The sequence below is a fragment of the Prionailurus viverrinus genome, chromosome A1 (genome assembly GCF_022837055.1).
Source record: "Prionailurus viverrinus isolate Anna chromosome A1, UM_Priviv_1.0, whole genome shotgun sequence".
Classification (NCBI taxonomy): Eukaryota; Metazoa; Chordata; class Mammalia; order Carnivora; family Felidae; genus Prionailurus; species Prionailurus viverrinus.
Genome location: NC_062561.1, coordinates 162,677,087 through 162,698,722, shown reverse-complemented (window position 1 = coordinate 162,698,722; position 21,636 = coordinate 162,677,087). Strand labels below are relative to the sequence as shown.

Genomic DNA, 21,636 nt, shown 5'->3' with positions numbered 1-21,636 from the left:
TATTCCGTAAAGATGGCAAAACAGGTAAGTGTATCATCACCCCTAAGAGTTGGTCTTAGCATTAATGGATCTTAAAAAGGTCTGGACACTTGTAAATGATGGAGCCATACATGGAAATAAAGAGAAGGCATGACCCTCAGAATCCCTCCTGTCAGCAAGACACTGAGTGAGATGGCAGATGAAAATGGCCCTTCACTGCCTCCCCACTTGCACTGCAGTGCCTTGGTGAGAATAGACTTGCCAAATCACTTCAGGAGAGTCATTTAATTTCATACTGATCAAATTTTACAGGTCTTTGATTCAAATTATTCCACGTTGTCAGCTGCAAGACTTCATCAGGAATGAATTTGTTCTGCTTGGAATCCTTAGTTAATATTCAAGGAAGACCTCTGTGATTAGCCAAATCAAAACCTCGTAGCAGTAGCCAAAGCCATGTTCAGACCCAATCTCTGCAGCTGACTTTTCTAACAAAACATTATCTTCCCATTAATCGAGGGCTAAAACCATCATTTCATTTTTTTCACTTTCAGTAAATAATTGAACTGTCAGCACAATGTGGAATCTGGAGAAGAGCAGAGCCACACCCTACTTTCCACAGGTGAGGGGGGTGCCTCTCTTCCAAAGCCACTCCCATCAATCCCCCAGGTTCTCTCAACCTAGCTCTGTGCTCTGCAGGACATAAGTGAGGCCTTTAGAATCCTTTCTGCCAAGAGGAGCTGTTGAACCATGCAACTGAAATTTCTGTGAAATATCCCAACAGAAGCACACCAGGGAAGTCTGTGCCTGATCAGACAAAGGCATTTCTACCATACTTAGCAGCCAGACTCTGCTTTAGGTTAATTGCCCTGCTTTATTGCAGGAAGCTCATTTCTCAGAGTCTCTAAGAGCCATAGCTTCTCTCCGCTATGTAAAAATCCTGGGCATATTTCCCTAGGTCTTGATGGAGATTCTAAATGCCATCTTGCAGTTGCTTCAGAACCCACCCCCGCCCCCTGCTTTTTAAGCTCATTGACTGGCACCTCTCCTAGCTTAAGCATGCATACTAGTAGAAAATTCTGATTTCTTGTTTCATGCATGGGTAGCTGTTTATTGTTATCATTTGCTGGTCCACTAAGCTCTTCGATGACTTTAGAAGACAAGTTAAGTACTGCCGGTTTACAGCTGAGTACCTTGGCTGGCATGGAGCTGGGCTGGATATGAGCTTATTTGGAAGGCTGATATTTGTTCACGGTTTTGTGATGCTCTTACTTCTGCTTCAAAAATGGCAATTAATCAAGACATCTGACAAGTCCTTCAGGATTGCTTTATGACATCTAGCTGCTCAGAGTCAATTGTGCCCCTTGCCACCCCAAGGAGTACTATTAGCTAGTATCATAGGACTTGCATTAAGATGATGATCCTTGTAGTGACTCTACTCGTAACTGATATTTCCTCCTAAACATTCATATTCTCTGCCAGATTCCTTTTGTGACAAATAGCCATCAGTTAACTAGATAGTAAAGGTGAAGTCTTTGACCATTGGAAGAGTAACAATGATAATGGTTAATAAGTGCTGTTTATTCATTTTTCTTATTTAATATTTATAATAACTATGACACTTAGGTACAACTATCCTTGTTTTATTAATGAGATAGTAAAGCACAGGAAGTTAAAATACAGCTAGGAAGAGTACAATATTATTAGCAGAATTTTTTCCTTTGCTGTTGTTTCCACTTTGGTCTTCCAAACAAAGCAGTGATGTTAGTGTTTGAGGAAAAAAATCATGTTAGAAATTGTACCTTTAAGGGAGAGATACCAAATTAGGAAAGAGGAGGATAGCTTATCCTCCAGACTAGGGAAAAATCCTGCCGGGTTCGGTGTCTATGTGTGTGGGGTAGAATGAGAAAGAAAGAACAACAACAACAACAAAAATGATTAAAATGGTCCTGAATTGAGCATCCCAGGAAATATGAAAACACCTAGTAAACCCCTAGGAAATGTTAACTGTTACACCCTGTGCTCTGCATGGAACCATGGATAGCCTGTGTGAGATTCCCACATCACAGGTGCCAGGGAAAGATGATTCTGGAAATTAAATCTGAATGAACACAAGCATGGTTTTCATGAACAAGATGAGTATTAGATGCTCATTATGTATTTATAGAGCTAGTAATGATGATTTGGAGGGAAAGTAAATTTTAGCCTAGAAACATTGAGTTTGTAGTGACAGCTGGGTATCTGGCATGGGACATCTAGAAAGCAAATTGGAAATGCAGCACTAAGAATGAGGAGAGGTCTGGACTAGGGGCATGATTCAAAGAGTTAAACATAAAGAAGTGATGGGAAAAGCTATGAAATATGATCACTGAAAAGGCACTTAATATAAGCAGAAGTCATGTTCTAGGCATTTTTGCATTCCCAATTTGTTCAACAATATCTACTACATTACTGATAGGACTCATTGGACAAATGTATAAAAGGAATAGGTAAAGAGGGAAAGATGTTAAATAAGAGGTGAGAAAAACCAGAATAACCTGCCAAAAAAAATTGAAAGGATTGAAATCTCCTTGAATATCAGGATAATATTTAAATTGAAAGAGACAGTTTATTTTAGAGGTTTTAAACCTGGCTATATATTAATATCACTTGGGGGACTTAAAAAATAATAAAAGAATGGTTGGTCAGGCTGCTTAAGTCCAAATCTCTTGCAATGGGGTACAGATACCAGGATTTTTAAAATGCTGCTTCCCATCTGATTCAGTCATAATTCAGAATCACTGGATTAGATGATCTTTATGATTTCTTAGATCATGAGCATTCCAACTTTCAGAAAAATGTTAAGTGCTTGCTATATTTTAAAAAAATTATTTTTATAAGCCTTTTTTTTTGAGAGAGAGAGAGAGATAGAGACAGAGACAGAGAGAATCTTAAGCAGGCTCCACAACCAGTGCAGAACTCAATGCAAAGCTCTATCTCACAGCGGTGAGATCATGACTTGAACTGAAATCAGTTCAGATGCTTAACTGACTGAGTCATCCCCCCCAAAACACATTTTTTACCTTGATTTTCCCAAACCTTCTCAATCTACATCTTGCTTAAATTCATCATTATCCTTCCAGTGGCCAAAGTCATTTCCGACCTTCATTTCTCTTACCTCCTATATCCCACTGATTCTTTCCCACAATTTATTCTTTCCCTTACATTTTCTTTGCCACAACTGTGATTATACTTTCTGTTCCTATGGTTTCCCTTTATTATATGATGTCTTTAATTTGGATTTCTTCCCTCTGTAATCTATTACTTTCTTTGCTCCCAAACTTACCTTCCCAAACACAGGTCAGATTGTGGCACTAGCTGCCTAAGAAAGCTTTGTGGCTTTCTATTGCTTAGAATTTAGAGTCCAAACTCCTCAGGCTTGCATTGAAAGTCCTACATGAACTAACTTCAAACTCTGATTCCAGCCTCCACCCCTGTGCATCCCATCCTTGCTCTCTCCCAATATTCTGACTTCCAGAACAGTCTGTGCTCAGGCTTCCCCACACCATTAACTAACTCTTTTATGTCTTCATGTTTCCTTCACTTACCAAAATCTGAATTTTTCAAAAAGCATTAGCATAAAACCCGTTTCAGGAATCTTTTTCCTTCTCTAGCCAGAATTAATTCTTGATTTCACTATACTCTCCTGTCATGTAGTACCTATATCACAGCACTTAATACTTTGTCTTACTTTATGGTTAATTGCTTTAAACTTCTTTCTCCCATACTACATTGTGATCCCTCCGAAGCCAGCTGTCAAGCCTTAGTATCTTCGTATCTCACATTTCATCTAGTACCATGTTTTCTAAAGAGTAAGTACTTAAGAAAAGCTTTTGCTCTGGCTTGAACTGAATTGACTGGAACTATGCTAAAAGTATTTCTACATAAAAGTTTTAAAAATTAAATAAATATGTCCTGGGAACCTAGTAAACACCTTCCCACAAGAGGCATGAAGTGAACTTTAACATAACTAAGATGATTCAGTTTCTATTTTAAATATTTATTATTGTTTTAATGGCTTTGAGGTCTGATAAACAAATCCATCAGTTGTTTTTGTTTTTTTTTTTTTGACCTTATTTATCTGTCAAACCAGAAGTAATTAAAAAAATAATCCTGAGAGAAAGGGTAGTTCATCTAACAAAATTGCCTATGTTCTTTCGGGATTTAAGGTAAATTGTGTTTGTGAAGTAATCAGTTTGGATTTATCCCATCTCTTTGCTAGCTAATGGATTTCTCTTTGTACTTAATAATTAAGGTAGGGACTATTTCTGAATAACCATGAACTTAAAAAAATTTTTTTTAAATGACAACTCTTAAAGTCTTCCCCTTTTTTTCCCCTCTTTTTATAAAATGAAAGTCAAAATTGTTCTCATTGTGTCACCTAGGTTGTTTCATGCATTAAGAAAACATTCTACTGAAAAAATAGTAAAAGATTTTCCTAGCCACATGCCTTCTGCTTAACTAATGACCCATTTAGAAGGGCCCTAATCAGTTCTTGGTTCCCTAGGCATATAGGTGATATAATGCATGGATGGAAGCTATAGTTAACAGAATTCATTTTTTATTTTTCCAATGACCTACAGGAAACGACCTTTCTAACTTATCTGTAAAAATACTTTATTAATGAGGCTCTCTAAAGCCAAATTATAGTCTATATTAAGGAAAAAAATCAAACAATGTCTATTATTTGACTCTGTGTATTAGAGTTTCATATCTGGTTTTCTGGTTTCTCTGTTATTTTGTCCAAGGACACTCATGCTGTTTGAATACAGTAACTAAAAAAGTAGCCTAGAGTTACTACCTGTGAATTAATATGTGCCTCTTTTTGTGAATCAAACATTCAAACATACTCTGCCATTTTAGAACATAGAGCTATGTTTTTTAATGAGAATTATAAGTGATCATAGCAAATCATACAGGGTTTTTGTTAGTGATGGTAGGAGAGAGGATTCTTGAAATGTAATAATGTTTTGCCAGAGAGGGCATCATTTTTTCTGTACCTAAATGTTGCAAAGCAGAGACTGTTGAAAGGCTATATAGATAATTACACTTACTCATAGACCTATTCTTGTAAAAGCCAGCATTTTTATATTAAAGGAAATAATGTAACATCCATCGTTTGTGCCTGTGTAGGTTGGTGGGAAGGGGTTATTTGTTGTATGTTTATCCACTAATGTGCTAAGAACGTACAAAATAAAAGTTATAACAAGGGCATTTCTCCTAATCTGTTCCAAGTTGGCTCACATATCTATTTTTCTTATGTATTCACCTATTTCTGAACACCTTCATTATAACTCTCTATCCCATCAAAGAGCCCTTTTCATGATCATCTTAATGTAAAACTGGACTCTTTTTCTATTACATTGCCTTGCTTTGTTTTTCTTCTGACCTTATCATTAGCTAATATTATATATTTTTAATTTATTTGTTTGTTATTTATTCTAAAAAGTTGTATGGGAGCAGGACTTCTATCAGTCATGTTCATCACTGGATCCCCTGTACCTAGCACAGTGCTTGCTAAGCACCAATGCTCTTTAGGTATATATAGGAATTAGGATGAATGAACACTACGGATTATTTTTAAAACTAGAAAAAAAAAGCCACAAGTTCAACTAATTTGGTAAACCTATTCAACCTTCAAAAAGAAAATGGCCAATGATCCAAGAAAACATTAATACATAAGTGACATTTTAACATTAGAGATGGTAACACCTCTGCATAATTATATAATACAAGAGCATTATTTGGTGTCTATTCTGGTCATTTTCTGTGCTACATTCTGGAGATACAAATAAGAAGAAAGTATCTCCTCAAGAAAATCATTCTAATGAAGAAGTAAGATAGGTGAATAATCTCAGCCCTGTGATTCAAGAAAAATAGAACAAAGACAAGAGAACTATAAGGTATGGTGGTATAGCAAGAGGTGTGATTGACTGTTTTGGGGAGGTCATTAGGGAAACATGACAGAGTAGGTGAGGCTGAGCTAGAAGTTAAGGTATAGTTTCCTCTTCTGCTTCTGGATCTCTTTCTGGGGAGAGAATAAAAAATAAACTAGGGGCACTTGAGTGGCTCAGTTGGTTAAGCATCTAACTCTTGGTTTTGTCTCAGGTCATGATCTCATGGTTTGTGAGTTCAAGCTCCACATCAGTCTCTGTGCTGATAGTGCGGAGTCTGCTTGGGATTCTTTCTCTCCCCTCTTTCTCTCTGCCCCGCCCCTCCTTATGCTCTCACTCTCTCAAAATAAAGAGACGTAAAAAAAAAAAGGATAATAATTTTGCAAGTTAAGGAATGAAACAAAGGATGCTGGAAGTGAGTCTTGCCTATACTAGGAGTTCATCCAGAGATTTAAAACATTTGCTTAAAACTGAATCTATCCTCAGAGAACATTGTAATCCTGAAGAATTCCATAATATTAAGCATACTTCTATATGACTACCACTTAGTCATTGAAAGGTTTCAAAAGTGTCACCAACTGAAACTGAATACATTAATCAATAGTTAGTACTAATATTATAATGACCAAGGGTTCAAGCTGCCATCGACTCAATAAATAACTGGCTATGTTTTTAACAAATTAAATCCCATATATATTTCTCTGTTTGGTCCAGACTGTGACCATGACTGTCATTACAGGCTAATGGGTAGCCAGACACTTCAGAGATTCTATTTTTGCCATTTGTCTATGATGAATCCTTAGAAAAACAGTAATACCTATAAACTATTCACTTGTGCAAGGGAAAGAGGAGAGCAGTCCTCCCCCTTATAAAATTATTCTCCAAAATAACCAGAACTCATGTATCTCCCACTATCTTACAGGAGAATATTACTATAGTATCATCTTTGCCCCTGGTAGTGCATCTTGGCTAAACAACACCTACTTAACTTTAAAACATGTAACAGAACAAAAGTATGCCCTAGATTTTTTTGTTCTTTATGATGAAAATAACTAGTTTCTTTGAAGTTTTCTCTATTCAGAGACTTCTTGGTGTCTAATAGACTGTACACATTTTAAATAATAAGGAATAGAAGATTAATTTACAGGATCCTGTGGCTACTATTTTGCAATAACAATGGGAAGTCATTTAAGGAGTTTAATCAGGATAGTGAAGTTAAGAAGAAATCAAAGAGAGCCAAACCAAGGAGGATGAGTCAAGTTTCGGGCATCGAGAAATTTACCTGATGGTAACAATGGTTTGAACTAGGGGTTTGGTAGTAGGAATTGAAAAGCATAATTTGGAAATAAATTAGAGGTAGATTTGACAGGAATTTGAAATTGATTAAACAGGGTAAAGAGAGAGGAGAGGTGGAGAAATCAATACCCTCAGTGGCTGACTTGAGCCCTAGTATGTTTTTCATAGGAAAACTAGAAGAAAGCTGATTTGGAGCAAGAAACAATGATTTAAATTTTGAAATTATTGAACACTAGGTGTCTAAGAGTCATTCAAGTGGGAGTGTTTAGTCGGTAGCTATATATATGGATATAGAGCTTAGGAGAAGGATTTGTGTTAAAGATACAAATTAGCAAATCAATACAGTGTTGCATGAAGCTTTGGGAAATGGTGAGTGATCCAAAGAGAAAGAATCTAATTGGAGGAGAGAAGATCACTTGCAATAAAACCTCAAGGAACATTGTCATACAAGTGTAAAAACAGAAGGAATTGCCAAAGGTTATTGAGGAGTGAAATTCAGGAAAAAATTCTAGAGATAGGAATATTTGAAAAAGGAGTATTCAACAACATCAGAAGGTCCTAACCATTGTATGGCAGTGTCCATGGGGATCTGAGCAATGGAGATACAGGCAGATTCAGGAAGGTTTGGAAACAGTGAGAGTCCCACCTCTTTTGTGGCATTTGACTGTAAGCTGAAAGAGAGAACATTGCTGAGAGAGAAGAAAAGTTGGCTCATTATTGGTTCCTTTGGATTTGAAAACTAAGACATATTCAACAGGCAATAGAAATGGTGAAACGAAAGAGCAAAGGTGGGGTGGTAATGTTCTTGTGATAATATTCCTTGATTCACATTCTATGTCTGGGTAATGCTACATAATATCCCCTTTGGAGCATTCGTTACATATGATGGCATTTTAATAGAGCCTCTATGGATTTTGTAACAAATCTACTTGATTTTATGATTCTAATATTTTCCAAAACCAATTTGATCAAAGAGCATGTTTTCTGACACAATACCTGTTAATTGCCTTAAAAAAATAGAATTCCTTAGGAATTTTCTGGTAAGAAAGGGTTCCTGAGGGAGAGAAAGTAGTAAGATTTTGTGCTCAGATGGAGGGATTCAACGTAGCAGTAGGATAAACTCTCCTAATGTGACAAAATGAAAGGAGAAAAACTAATGGATACTGGCAGGTTTATAAGCTTGATGGCAATAAATTGATAGCTTCTATTTCTCTCTAAAGTTTAAGGTAATATCCTAGCAACACACACACAGAAATAAGCTTACAACTATGCATACTGAACTATACACATAGAAACCCGCACACAAATAGGTGCCTAAACATATACAAAACATATATGAACTTATAAGCATTGGCACTTAAACACATATAAATTCAAATCAATAGAGATACTACTGATGTTCAGACATTGTAGGATTTCTGGTTATAAAAAGGAGAAGAGTTTTTAAACAATTGCTGAAGGCAATGTCAGAGAAAGTAAAGAAGGGTTTCTCAGCAATACTGTATCCTAGGTAATGTAGAGATGATAATTTATACTGACACCCATCTACTACTAATCTAGTGCAATTTCTTTAGCAGCTTTAAATAGCTTAGTTGGGACTGTCCCCAGATTAAGGTTTTCAGGTGGTATGATGCTGAATGTAGGGTAAAATAATTGAAAATTTGGGAAAATACAGGTTGAATATAACTATAGAAACATAATATTACTAATAATTATGATGATAGAGGACCATCAGAAGACCTGGGACCCTACCTCAGATAATCAGGCCCCAGATTTTGTGCTGTAGAAATTGCTGGTCTGACAGAGGAGAAAGACAAAGGAGCTGGATTCTTTGATGGTATCAGATATCAGGTCTAACAATGAATACTGACTGAGAAAGATAGGAAGAAAGAAGGTTGATTGTATGAAGTCACACAATAGTTGGATTTATAATTTGAGAGATGAAATCGAGGTGATGAGATCTTTGACTCTAGAAAACATGTGACTGGGGTAGAAAGGAGATGAGATTAATGGATTGTAAAGCTAGAATATTGATTGCATCTGTCATATGGCTCCTGAAGTTACCTACCATAATGTTAAGAATGGAAGGAGAAAGGAAGATGGTGATCCAGGTTCTAGAGTTTTCAAGAATCGTGATTGCTGGTGGCAAGGCAAGGTAGTAAACCTGTAGAAAATGGTACAATGTGATAGCATAAGCTAGACAGGAACCAGAAGCCCTTTTATTTAAAAGGAGTTTTTTTGAGAGTGATAGCCCCAAAATGGGAGACACAGGAGACTCCAGCCTCCATCTTCCAACAAAGATCATCAATTAGACAGCTATCTGTGAACAAAATCAGCTCTGGGAGAGCTCTGGAGTCCACTCAAGACATTTTAGAGACAGTGCAACAAAAATCTGTGAATAACTGCCTAAGAAGAGAAGGAAGGCAGCTTCATCTTGCAGCAGCCTCTCATCCTCCATGCTGGCATTGCTCAGTGCCAAGAAGGTACTACCCAGATAGAATGAGTACCCCTTGTGAGGAAAGAAAGAATGGGTGAGCTACCATCTACTCTAGCCTTTTGGGGCACCACACAAAGGTCCCAGTTTGGTTTCACTTCATCTAGACCAGAAAAGCTGAGACTTGTAAGGACAGCTAGAAACAGGAAAGAAAAGCAGGGGCTACCAATAGTAGCCATGCAGTGGGAGGGAGTAAGGTTCACAGTGACCTGTTTGATGGATAAATCCAGAAGCTTTGCCACTGAAGAAGGAACCAAAAGCCAGCATAGCTGCCAAAGACACCCTGAAGATTTCATCAGCTTTTGCTCCATAGATATTTTCATTTGCTGACACCAGTTCCCTGAGTCCTTCCCTGCTTCCTTTTATTTGTTCCCACTGGAGCCCAGAAAACACAGCAGCAGCTAGTTTAGACCTCTGTGGCTGCTAGATTGCAAGAAGCCAATTTAGAACCCTGTGCTTGACCCCTCATCCCATTGCCAAAGTGCACTGGGGCTGAGTACTTACATGCAGCCCCAGGAGAACAGGCAGTTCTCCAGCTGCTTGTGGTCTCAGATCAGGCTTTGTCTTCTGTCACTGGCCTATACCACAACACTAACCTGTAGCTACCCACTCCCAGCTGTGTACCTGCCCCCAGGCATACCCTGTCACTGGTCTCCACAGCAGTGTCCACACCTAAGGTGGACGGAGATTTTCCAGCCATGAGAAAGCCACAGGAGAGCAATCTGGAGAAAAAAAAAACAACTAAGCTGGAGGCATCATAATCCCTGACTTCAAACTATACTACAAAACTGTAGTAATCAAAACTGTATGATAGTGGCATAAAAACAGACACACAGACCACTGGAATAGAATGCAGAGCACAGAAATAAACCTGCTCAACTACGGCCAACTAATATTTGACAAGGAGCCAAAAATACTCAATGGGGAAAGAACAGCCCTTTCAATAAATGGTGGGAAAAGTGGATAACAACACAAAAGAGAATGAAACTGGAACCCTATCTTATAACACTCACAAAAAGTAACTCAAAGTAGGTTAACGACTTAAACATAAAATCTGCAACCATAAAACTCCTGGAAGAAAATATAAGGAAAAAGCTCCCTGACATTGGTCTTGGCAGCAATTTTTTTGGATATGGTACTAAAAACACAAGCACCAAAAGCAAAAATTAACAGGGGAGACTACATCAAACTAAAAGTTTCTGAACAGTAGAAGATCATCAACAAAATTAAAAGGCAACCTTTGGAATGGGAGAATGTATTTGCAAATCATGTATCTGAAAAGGGGTTAATATCTAAAATGTATAAAGAACTCATATGCTTCAGCAGGAAAAGAAAAGAAAAGAAAAGAAAAGAAAAGAAAAGAAAAGAAAAGAAAAGAAAAGAAAAAAGGAAAGGAGAGGAGAGGAGAGGAGAGGAGAGGAGAGGAAAGGAAAGGAAAGGAAAGGAAAGGAAAGGAAAGGAAAGGAAAGGAAAGAATCTAATTAAATAATGAGCCAAGCAACAGAATGGATATTATTCCAAAGAAGAGATACAAATGGCTGACAGATATATGTAAAGGTGTTTGATATCATAAATCATCAGGGAAATGCAAATCAAAACCACAATGAGATATCATCTCACACCTGTTAAAATGGCTACTAGAAAAAAGACAAGAAATAAATGCTGGTGAGGACTTAGAGAAAAGGCGACACTTGTGCACTGTTGGTAGGAATGTGAATTGGTGCAACCACTTTGGAAAACATGATGGAGGTCCTCAAGAAATTAAAATAGAACTACCAAATGATCCAGCAATCTCACTTCTGGGTATATACCCAAATTAATGAATACAGGATCTCAAAGAGAGACCTGCATTCCCATGTTCACTGCAGCATTTTTCACAAGAGCCAAGATATAGAAACAACCTAAATGTCCACCAAGAAACAAATGTATATAAAAGATGTGGTATGTGTATATACAGTGGAATATTATTCAGCCATGAGAAAGAAGGAAGTCCTGTCCTTTGTAACAATGTGTATGAAACTTGAGGGCATTATGCTAAGTGAAATAAGTCAAACAAAAAGAGGTAAATACTGTATGATTTCACTTGCAGGTAGAATCTAAAAAAGTTGATCTCATGGAAACATAGAGTGGTCATTACTAGGGGCTGGTGGTTAGGGAAATAAAAAGATAATGGTTGAAGAGTACAAATTTCCAGTTATAAGGTAAATAAGGCCTGAAGATCTAATATACAGTTTAGTTGTTACAGTTAATGATACTATATTATATACTGGAAAGTCAGTAAAAGAGTAAATATTATGTGTTCTTACCACAAAAAAAGAAATGGTAACTTTATGACATCATGAAGCTGTTAGCTAACACTACAGTGTAACCATTTTGCAATATATGTGTATCAATTCAACATGTACACCTTAAACTTATACAATGTTATCTGTGTCATTCCAACTCAATAAGCTGGTAAAAATAAGAGAAAAATAGCTTTGAGGGGTAAGATAATACATGCATATTATTAAAAATTCAAACAATGAAGTAAATTACAGAGGAAAGAAAAAAATCCCATCATGTTGAGATTTCCACCATTAATATGCTTATATAACCTTTTACAGTATGTCTACAGCCACAGAAGCAAGGTTTCTCCATGAGAATGGAGGAATTCTTACCTGATAGTAGAAAATGAGGAGAATGGCAATCCTTCTACCAACACTGAGGAAAGCAGGGTGTGAGATGTTGCAGTCCTCCGTCTGAAAAGGAAAATAACGGTTTAAGGGTAAACTCATTGTCAGTTAAAGGAAACAAGTGAAGATAACTTTTTAAAAGTTTGTTTATTTATTTTGCGAGACCGAGAGAGCATATGTGAGCAGGGGACAGATGGAGAGACGGGGAGAGAGAATCCCAAGCAGGCTCTGACCTCACAGCTCATCACACAGAGCCTGACGTGTGGCTTGAATTTACGAACTGTGAGATTATGACCTGAGCTGAAATCGAGAGGCAGATGCTTAGCCGACGACTGAGCCACCCAGGGACCCCTAAGCTAACTTTCTTTGATTAGACAGTGATTGTGATTATATGAGTGTTTGTTAATCATAGAATGCATATTTCAGAAATCATAGAATATTTTTTAGAAGCAGGAAGGCTGAAAAAAGATATGTCATGCTAAAGGGAGTACAAAATTGTGTTAACTGAGAAGATGAGAGGAGACTGATGATCAGAAAGATTCCATCGTGGATGGCAGTCAAGGAATTGATGCACGGAAGATGTAGCTGCTGCAAGGCCAGCAAGGAATTCAATTTAGTGACGCCTTCACACAGCGGTGGACTTATCAACCTCTCAGGGATCAGCTGATGGGATGACGCTTGTTCTTTTTCTCATTCACTGAAAAATAGGCTCTGAACACCTACTGTGTGCCAGGAACTATGCGAGTCTCTAGGGTATAAAGTGATGAACAGGAGAGTCATAATCTGGTGCCTCCAGAAAGAACAAAATGACAAAATAGCATATGTTTATAAATGTCATTGAAAGCCTGAAAGTGCACAAAGCAGTCTGTTCCCTATTAGACCATTAACAGGACACCTGTCCAGGGAAGTAGGAACCCAAAGCACTGCAATCATAGTTTTCAAATAAAAAAAAATAAGTTTATTTATTTTTTAAGAGAGAGAGAGAAAGGGGGGGAGGAGCAGAGAAAGAGGGAGAGACAGGCTCCCAAGCAGGCTCCACACTGTCAGCACAGAGCTCGATGCAGGGCTCGAACTCATAAACCATGAGGTGGTGACCTGAGCCAAAATCAAGAGTTGGAAGCTTAACCGAGTGAGCCACCCAGGTGCCCCATGCAACCATCATTTTCACAGAGAAGAGCTTAAAAATTTCAAATCTCCAAACGAATTAAAAGGTAATTGGGCTCACTGTTTATATAGACATTAACATTTTTTATAGCTTTTAACATATTTTATTATTAAGGAATTAACATAAACACCCAGGGCTGCACATATCTTATGATATTGAGAAAGGGAAGATACCAAGATACACACATTATAAACTTGAATCTTCTAATATCTTCATTAAATATTATTTAATATACAGAATTCCTTTAATATAACATGCCTTCACATAATTTAAGCATTTGTAAAAAAAAGTCACTGGTTTTTTGAAATATGATTTATTTTATAAAGGCACAAAGCATGACTTTGCAAAACTATAGCAATCCATCACACCTGACACCAACAGAAATATCACTGCATGTATACACAGAGAAGTTGCTCACGTGCTTTAGTATATGTGTTTTAGGACAGAAAACCCAAAAAAACATCCACAGAGAATTTCTCTTTCTCAGATACTGTCTTACTTCTGAAGGCGTCCTCTCTTTTAAAGATAAAACTATAATACTCTCTCAAAAAGAATGTTCAATATGTTTATACATTCATAGTCTCTCTTAGTAATTTATTGTAAATATTTTTAAAATAGCTGTTCGAACTGAAGACAGAGATCTTAACTTTTACTAACATGAGCTATATCCATAGGTAGTTCTTTTTTTTTTTTTTTAGGAGGTGATGGACTATGGTAGAAATATAGTTATTCCTGGACTAAAAAAATGTGATATGCCCTCCAGTGAGGAGGATATAAAGCTTCTCAGTTTATTCCAGGGCAGCTCTATTGTAAGCAGTTACCTCCAAGCTTTAGTAACATTTCTCTGAGAATAGGAACCACAGGGAGACAGGATTTGCAGATGGAGAATGGCAGTTACATTTTAGCATCACAGAGTGAGGGCAATTGTTAACCTTTGTGGGCACCTGCCCCTGTGGCATAAACTTGCATGTGGTCCCCTTGAAAGGATATCACCTCCCTCACCTTAGGCTGTATAAATTAGAAACACACAAACACACTCTCCAGACTGATAGAAAAGAGTGCAAGATGGTAGAGAGCTGGCTTTTTTGTTTTTATTTATTTATTTAATTTCTGATTACCACTGGCTTGGAAGCTTTTTTCAGATAATTTGTTTAGGATCAAACAGGAAATTTCTGTCTGAGAGAAGATGATCTGGAATAACCAAACTGGAGAGGTAGCTGTTTTTCACCCAGTCGGGGTGGGGGTGGGGGGTGGGTAGGTAGGTAATGCATACCAGGAATAAGCCATTGTTTTAGGGGCCTTGGCTGGGCAAAGAGAGTTACTCTAACACACTTGCACATCTTTAAAGAAATATATTCATTCAGAAAATTAAAGTGTGATTTGCACATAATAATTCCCATAGAACAGAAATTCTGAAAACAATTCTAGCCAAGGGGAAGATGTCTTACTTGAAACATTCTTTCAGTCCTTCTTCATAAGCATTTAATTCTCCAAATATACTGTATATTTTAAAAAACTATATTTCTATCATTTATGTAGTTAGAATATCAGTAGTCCTCCTGAATATTTTCTGAATAATTGTGCAGAAAAGTATGGCATAGAATGCCTTAATTATAGGATTATGTAAAGGAGTGTTTTAGACCCTACTTCAAACTACTAAAATCATGTGAAAATTTCCCATGTGTGAGAATTTCCTGGATGCAGAAAAATTCCCTTTCCCAGAAGTTCTGTTGATGATTAACTTCCTTGCAGCCTTCAACATGGAAGTAGATACCTATGATCCACTTAACACTTCAAATTAATTAAATTTTAAAAGCTGGCTAATTTCTAGAGTGTATACTCATTGTTTATGGAGCAAAAGATGCAAACTCTACTTTGCTGAAACGGTTTTGTTTGTATTATTCATCTATGTGGTTCATTAACCCCATTTTTCATGTCAGCATCTCACTTCCTTTCTTGCTACTCTGTGCCCACGGTCTGAACAGTCAGAATAAAGAGAATGCAGGGCAGTGGGCCAAGCTTTAGAAAATGACTTCATCTACTACTTACCCAATTCTTCTAAAGCAGGGAAGCATCCACATGGCCATCGATAATCAAGACAGCCATTACATCCCTTAACAGAGCCTAATGCTGTATTAGCTGAATTGGAAGCAATTTCCCTCATAGTCCAACTGTATGTTTTTCTTGGAACCTACCAGCTTTGGCATTTTTCTTTAAGAAAGCTTCTGGTTGGCTGGTCACAGAACACTGATATCATAAAAATCTGAAGTTATCTAATATTAAAAGAATATTGACTGCTTAAGAAAATCCATGTTTAAAATGTTACCCCCAGAAGACCATATTAGTTATACCCCAGTTGCTTTCTACTCTCAGGAACAGACATTATTTTACCTCTTAGACTTCACTGAAAAAAAAAAAGTTAATAAAACACTCAAATATATAAATTGACTAGGAAAATGTAGTGAGAATAAATTCTTCCTTTCGTAAATAAGTTATGAGCCATTTTTAGGTGAATATTTTGTCTTTGTATGCATCAGCTTACAATGTAAGGAAGTATAATGCTAATTATGTATGAAACATCCATTATGTATCAAGAATAGGGTTAAGTTCTTAGGTAGATTATATCATTAAATCCTCCTACCTGGCCAGTGAGTCAGGGACCGTTACAAGTAACGAAAAGAATTTAAATAACATGTCCAATGTCACACAGCTAACAGTGGCAGAGGCAGGATTGAAGCCCACGAAATCTAATGTCAGACCAAACTCAATCAGTATGCCATAACCCTTCTCAGAGTCTTAATGGAGAACAACTCTTCTATTGGCACAAATATAACTAGAAACCATAAATATAACTAGAAATCAGATATATGTATATTCAGGAATAGATGGTAATTCATCCTATTTTTCTTTTTTTAATATAAGAAAGGACTTTGTATTGGAAGAGGACTAATACTTTACTTGAAATATTTAATTGCATTTACCATTTAAACTATAAACAATATACTAAGGAGAATATGTTACTGTAGTTTTTGGAGACAACTACTTTCAAAGAAAATGAGAGTCAGATAAGTATATACTCAGGTACAATTTCCAGCTATACAGTTCTATTTTGTTTTTGAAGTAATGAAAATCAAATACTATCAGCAATAGTCATTCCACTGAGGAAAACTCACCTTTAGAATGGAAGAATTTGTGTATTGCTTATGCTGATTTAAGAGTTACAAACATGAAAAGGAATCCCCATGGTGTCTGATCTAATCTTGACACAGACAGTATCCACAAGATCTATCGTCAGTTACAGCTCAAAGCTGCTGTCTCGGGAAGAAAAAAATGCTTTGATAACTCATTGTGTCAGAGAAAAAGATTTCACTGTGTGAAATATTGATTAAAACTTTAAAATAAAATTGGTACTTTCTGGAAGAACCTTGTAAAGGTAACAAAGAGAATAACAAAGAAAGTCCAAAGGGTGCTTTTAGGATTGTTTTCAAAAAGGTTGATCTTTAATAAAATCTTGTGGAAAAAAAGTATATTACCTTTTAATACCTACATCAATATAATTTTCCACTAACAATGACAATATGCTTTCTTCACATTGCTGTTATTACTTTATATTTTAAGGTCAAAGTGCATTCATTCTGCTCTTCAGTTAATAATAATAAATGCATTTCAGCCTTAGCCTTCAGACTATTATTCCTCAAGGTATAAACAAATCAAGGAAAAGTCAATAATACAAATAGATATTTTGCTACCAAAGAAGACCTAAGAGTCTATCTAGGCTTTTCAATTTTATAACATATTTATAAAATATATAAAGCTATTACAATAATGTTTTAGACAGTTTCTATTCTATTTGGGAGTATGGAAAACTCATAATATTATAAGAATACAAACACTCATCACAAACAAATTGGGACAGTTGGAGCCCCATGATGATTATATTATTAAGAGTATTTTGAGACACGTTTAAAGCATGGAAAAGTCACCCTGGGTAAACTTTATCATTTGGGGGGAAATGAGGGAGGGTATAGTGAGAAAAAGGCAAGAAAATGGATTGAAACAAGGAGGATCAAGTTGAATCTCAGCTAAATTACTGTAAGCTCGTCAAAGGAAGGGGATGTGTGTGTCAGTCTGCCTCATCTGACTCCTTCCAATGACTTCTCAATCCACCTACATTTACAATGCACCCACTCTGATGACTGCTCTAAAAAAGGTAGGTCTAAAAATGTGGCTCCTATTCTTTGATGAAGGGAGGATTTCCAATGAAGCATCAAAGTGCAGCAAGTTTGAAGAGATGCATGATATTTTGAGAGGAAATGTGATGAGATGAAGCAAATAATATTGCACAGTGCCTGGAAAACAGTCAACAGTCAAGAAATATGAGTTGATGCAGTGTAGAGACCACTGGGAGTACTGAAACACTGAAACACAGGTTAGGTTGTGGGTCCTAATTCCTTCTCGGACACTTACCTCAGTGTGAGACTTTGGGTGTGGGCCCTGTTTCTACATCGGTAAAACAAAAAGTGAGGAGCAGATTTCACACCTCACTTCAGAGGTACTTCTAAGACTGATTCTGGCTCTTCCAATATTAATTAATTGTAGAAGGGAAGTGTTTCTCAGGCATTCTAGATGCAGCGAAGGCAAAATGTTAAGTTCCAGACTTAGGGGTCAGAAACCAGTGAGGAAGGCACCTGGCCTGAGATTCAAATCCTGGGTTCAAATCCCATGTCTACAACTAGCTGTGCGGTCTTGGGAAAGCTATTTAGACTCTGGAGCTCAGGTTCTACTCCAATAAAGAGGGCTAAAATTGTACCTCCATCAATGGGGTAGTAAGAGAGCACAGATTAAGAGAGCACATCTAAGATGCTTAAAATGGGGCTTGGAGCATAATACATGCTCAAAACATTTTAGAAGCTGGTAAAAATGGTTCAAGTTTGTGATATTCTGAAAAATCAAAAAGTTATTTTATTTTAACCTCATAAGTTTGTAGCCATAACTATTTTTCTGTAAAGCTACACAGTCCCAGGTTGACTTTATCTTAAAGTAATGTTACACTACTTGCAAACTAACAATGAAGAAGTCATGCATTCAGCTCATTTATTTAAAGACAGTCACTCACTTTTCCCTTGTTCTTTCCCATCCCTGTTGGAATAAGTTTTTCTAAAATGTCCAGAAAATTAAGATAAAACTATGAATATTATCCTCTGTTTGGCATAAGATCTTTGCCTATGTATTTCACATAACAGTCTACAGAAGTATGGCTTTCTCTGGGGAAAAATAACGAATATTCTCAAAACACTCCTCTCTTTCTGACTTAGCCTTTCAGACTACTAGTCCTCTTTGTCCTTCAAATCATTTTATACTGCAGAGTCAGACAAATTCAATTATTTCCTAATGCTGAACTCTGTGACTAACATTCATTCCTTTGGGGTTTGGTCAGAAACATTAGACCTGCATGATATAAAATATGAAGTAGGTCATATTTACTGTGACCTTTATCGTGCATGGTATCAGTAAACAATTTAGACACAGACACTCAGGGAGAAGGTCAGATTAAAGATAAAGAAGTTGGTCTCAAAAGAAAGACTCTGAAGTGACTGTTAATTGGATTGACTACTTTACCTTAAAAATTATGGAGATTTGACCCCTTTCCCACAGGTCAATCCATCTTATTCCTACTAGTCTACAATTTTGCTTATTTATGCTCCTAAAATCATTTTTTGATCATGTTGTTAGATGACAATGATAACTTCTGATGCATTAGAAAAAAAATACCTTTTGGTTAAGATCATTAAGAGTGGGTAATATATGTAAATGGTTAATATCATTAATATTTCAACCTGTAGATTTCCTTATTTTCAAATTTCCTAGAACGTAGTATCAGTACAACTAAATTACCCATAAATTCAACTCTCCACTGGACCTTATTCATTCAACATGTAGTGATCCATGTACTGGAGTACTAAATATTCACCCTCAACTACTTCACTTATACTTCACACTAGTTTGATTTTTTTACCTAGTTGACCTTTTTGTTGACCTAGTCCTTACAAATTTTAATGCTTATAGGAGGTAGGTAAGTAAAACTAATGCCCAGAGAAGGTACGGGTACTATATATATATATATATATATACATATACATAATTATAAAATAACAAATTTATAACTAAATATATAGTAACTAATGCCTAAACAGGCATACTATATATATATTATAATATATATAATATATATATAATATTGGTAACTATAATATTGGTAACTAATGCTTAAAACCAGCATAAAATATATATGCGTGTGTGTGTGTATATACATGTATATATATACATATTTACATATTTATATATATTTACATACACATGTACATATATGTATGTATTTACCTACATACATATTTACATACATACATGTTTACATACATACATACATATATGTGCATATATATATAAACATATATACTTATTTACATATATATTTACATACATTGGTATGTATTAAAATATATTTTCAGGAGGTGCCTGGCTGGCTCAGTCAGTAAGCATCTGACTCATTTCTTTCTGTTTTTTTTTTAAGTTACAACCAAATTAGTTAGCATATATTGTAACAATGATTTCAGGAGTAGATTCCTTAATGCCTCTTACCCATTTAGCCCATCCCCCATCCCACACCCCCTCCAGGAACCCTGTTTGTTTTCCATATTTAAGAGTCTTTTGTGTTTTGTCCCCCTCCCTGTTTTCATATTATTTTTGCTTCCCTACTCTTATGTTCATCTGTTTTGTATCTTAAAGTCCTCATGTGTGAAGTCATATATTTGTCTTTCTCTGACTAATTTCACTTAGCATAATACCCTGAGTTCCATCTATGTAGGTGCAAATGACAAGATTTCATTCTTTTTGATTGCCAAGTAATACTCCATTGTATATATATATACCATGTCTTCTTTATCCACTCACCCATCAATGGACATCTGGTCTCTTTCCATACTTTGGCTATTGTTGATAGTGCTGCTATAGACATTGGGGTGCATGTGTCCCTTCAAAACAGCATACCTGTTTCCCTTGGAAAATACCTAGTAGTGCAATTGCTCGGTCGTAGGGTAGTTCTATTTTTAATTTTTTGAGGAATCTCCATACTGTTTTCTAGAGTGGCTGAACCAGCTTGCATTCGAACCAGCAGTGCAAAAGAGATATTCTTCCTCTGCATCCTCACCAACATCTATTGTTGCCTGAGTTGTTAATGTTAGCCATTCTGACAGGTATGAGGTGAGATTTAATTATGGTTTTGATTTGTATTTCCCTGATGATGAGTGAACTTGAGCATCTTTTCATGTGTTGGTTGGCCATCTGAATGTCTTCTTTGGAGAAGTATCTATTCATGTCTTTTGACCATTTCTTCACTGGATTATTTGTTTTTCGGATGTTGAGTTTGCTAAGTTCTTTATAGATTTTGGATGCTAACCCTTTATCTGATATGTTGTTTGCAAATATCTTCTCCCATTCTGTCGGTTGCCTTTTAGCTTTGCTGATGGTTTCCTTTGCCATGTACAAGCTTTTTATTTTAATGAGGTCCAAATCATTCATTTTTGCTTTTGTTTCCCTTCCTCCAGCATGTTGAGTAAGAAGTTGCTGCAACCAAGATCAAAGAGGTTTTTGCCTGCTTTCTCCTCAAGGATTTTGATGGCTTCCTGTCTCACATTGAGGTTTTTCATCCATTTTGAGTTTATTTTTGTGTATGGTGTAAGAAAGTGGCCCAGGTTCATTCTTGTGCATGTCACTGTCCAGTTTTCCCAGCACCACTTGCTGAAGAGACTGTCTTTATTTCATTGGATATTCCTTCCTGCTTTGTCAAAGATTAGTTGGCCATACATTTGTGGGTCCATTTCCAGGTTCTCTATTCTGTTCCATCGATCTGAGTGTCTGTTCTTGTGCCAGTACCATACTGTCTAATGATTACAGCTTTGTAGCATAACTTGAAGTCCAGGATTGTGATGCCTCCTGCTTTGGTTTTCTTTTTCAAGATTGCTTTGGCTATTTGGGGTCTTTTCTAGTTCCATACAAATTTTAGGATTATTTATTCTAGCTCTGTGAAGAATGCTGGTGTTA

The 21,636-nt window shown here is 36.4% G+C and overlaps 1 pseudogene; it reads right to left on the bottom strand.

Moving 5' to 3' along the window:
* Positions 1–21,636, bottom strand: part of LOC125162852 (glutathione S-transferase P-like) — a 156,745-nt pseudogene that overhangs the window by 31,573 nt on the left and 103,536 nt on the right.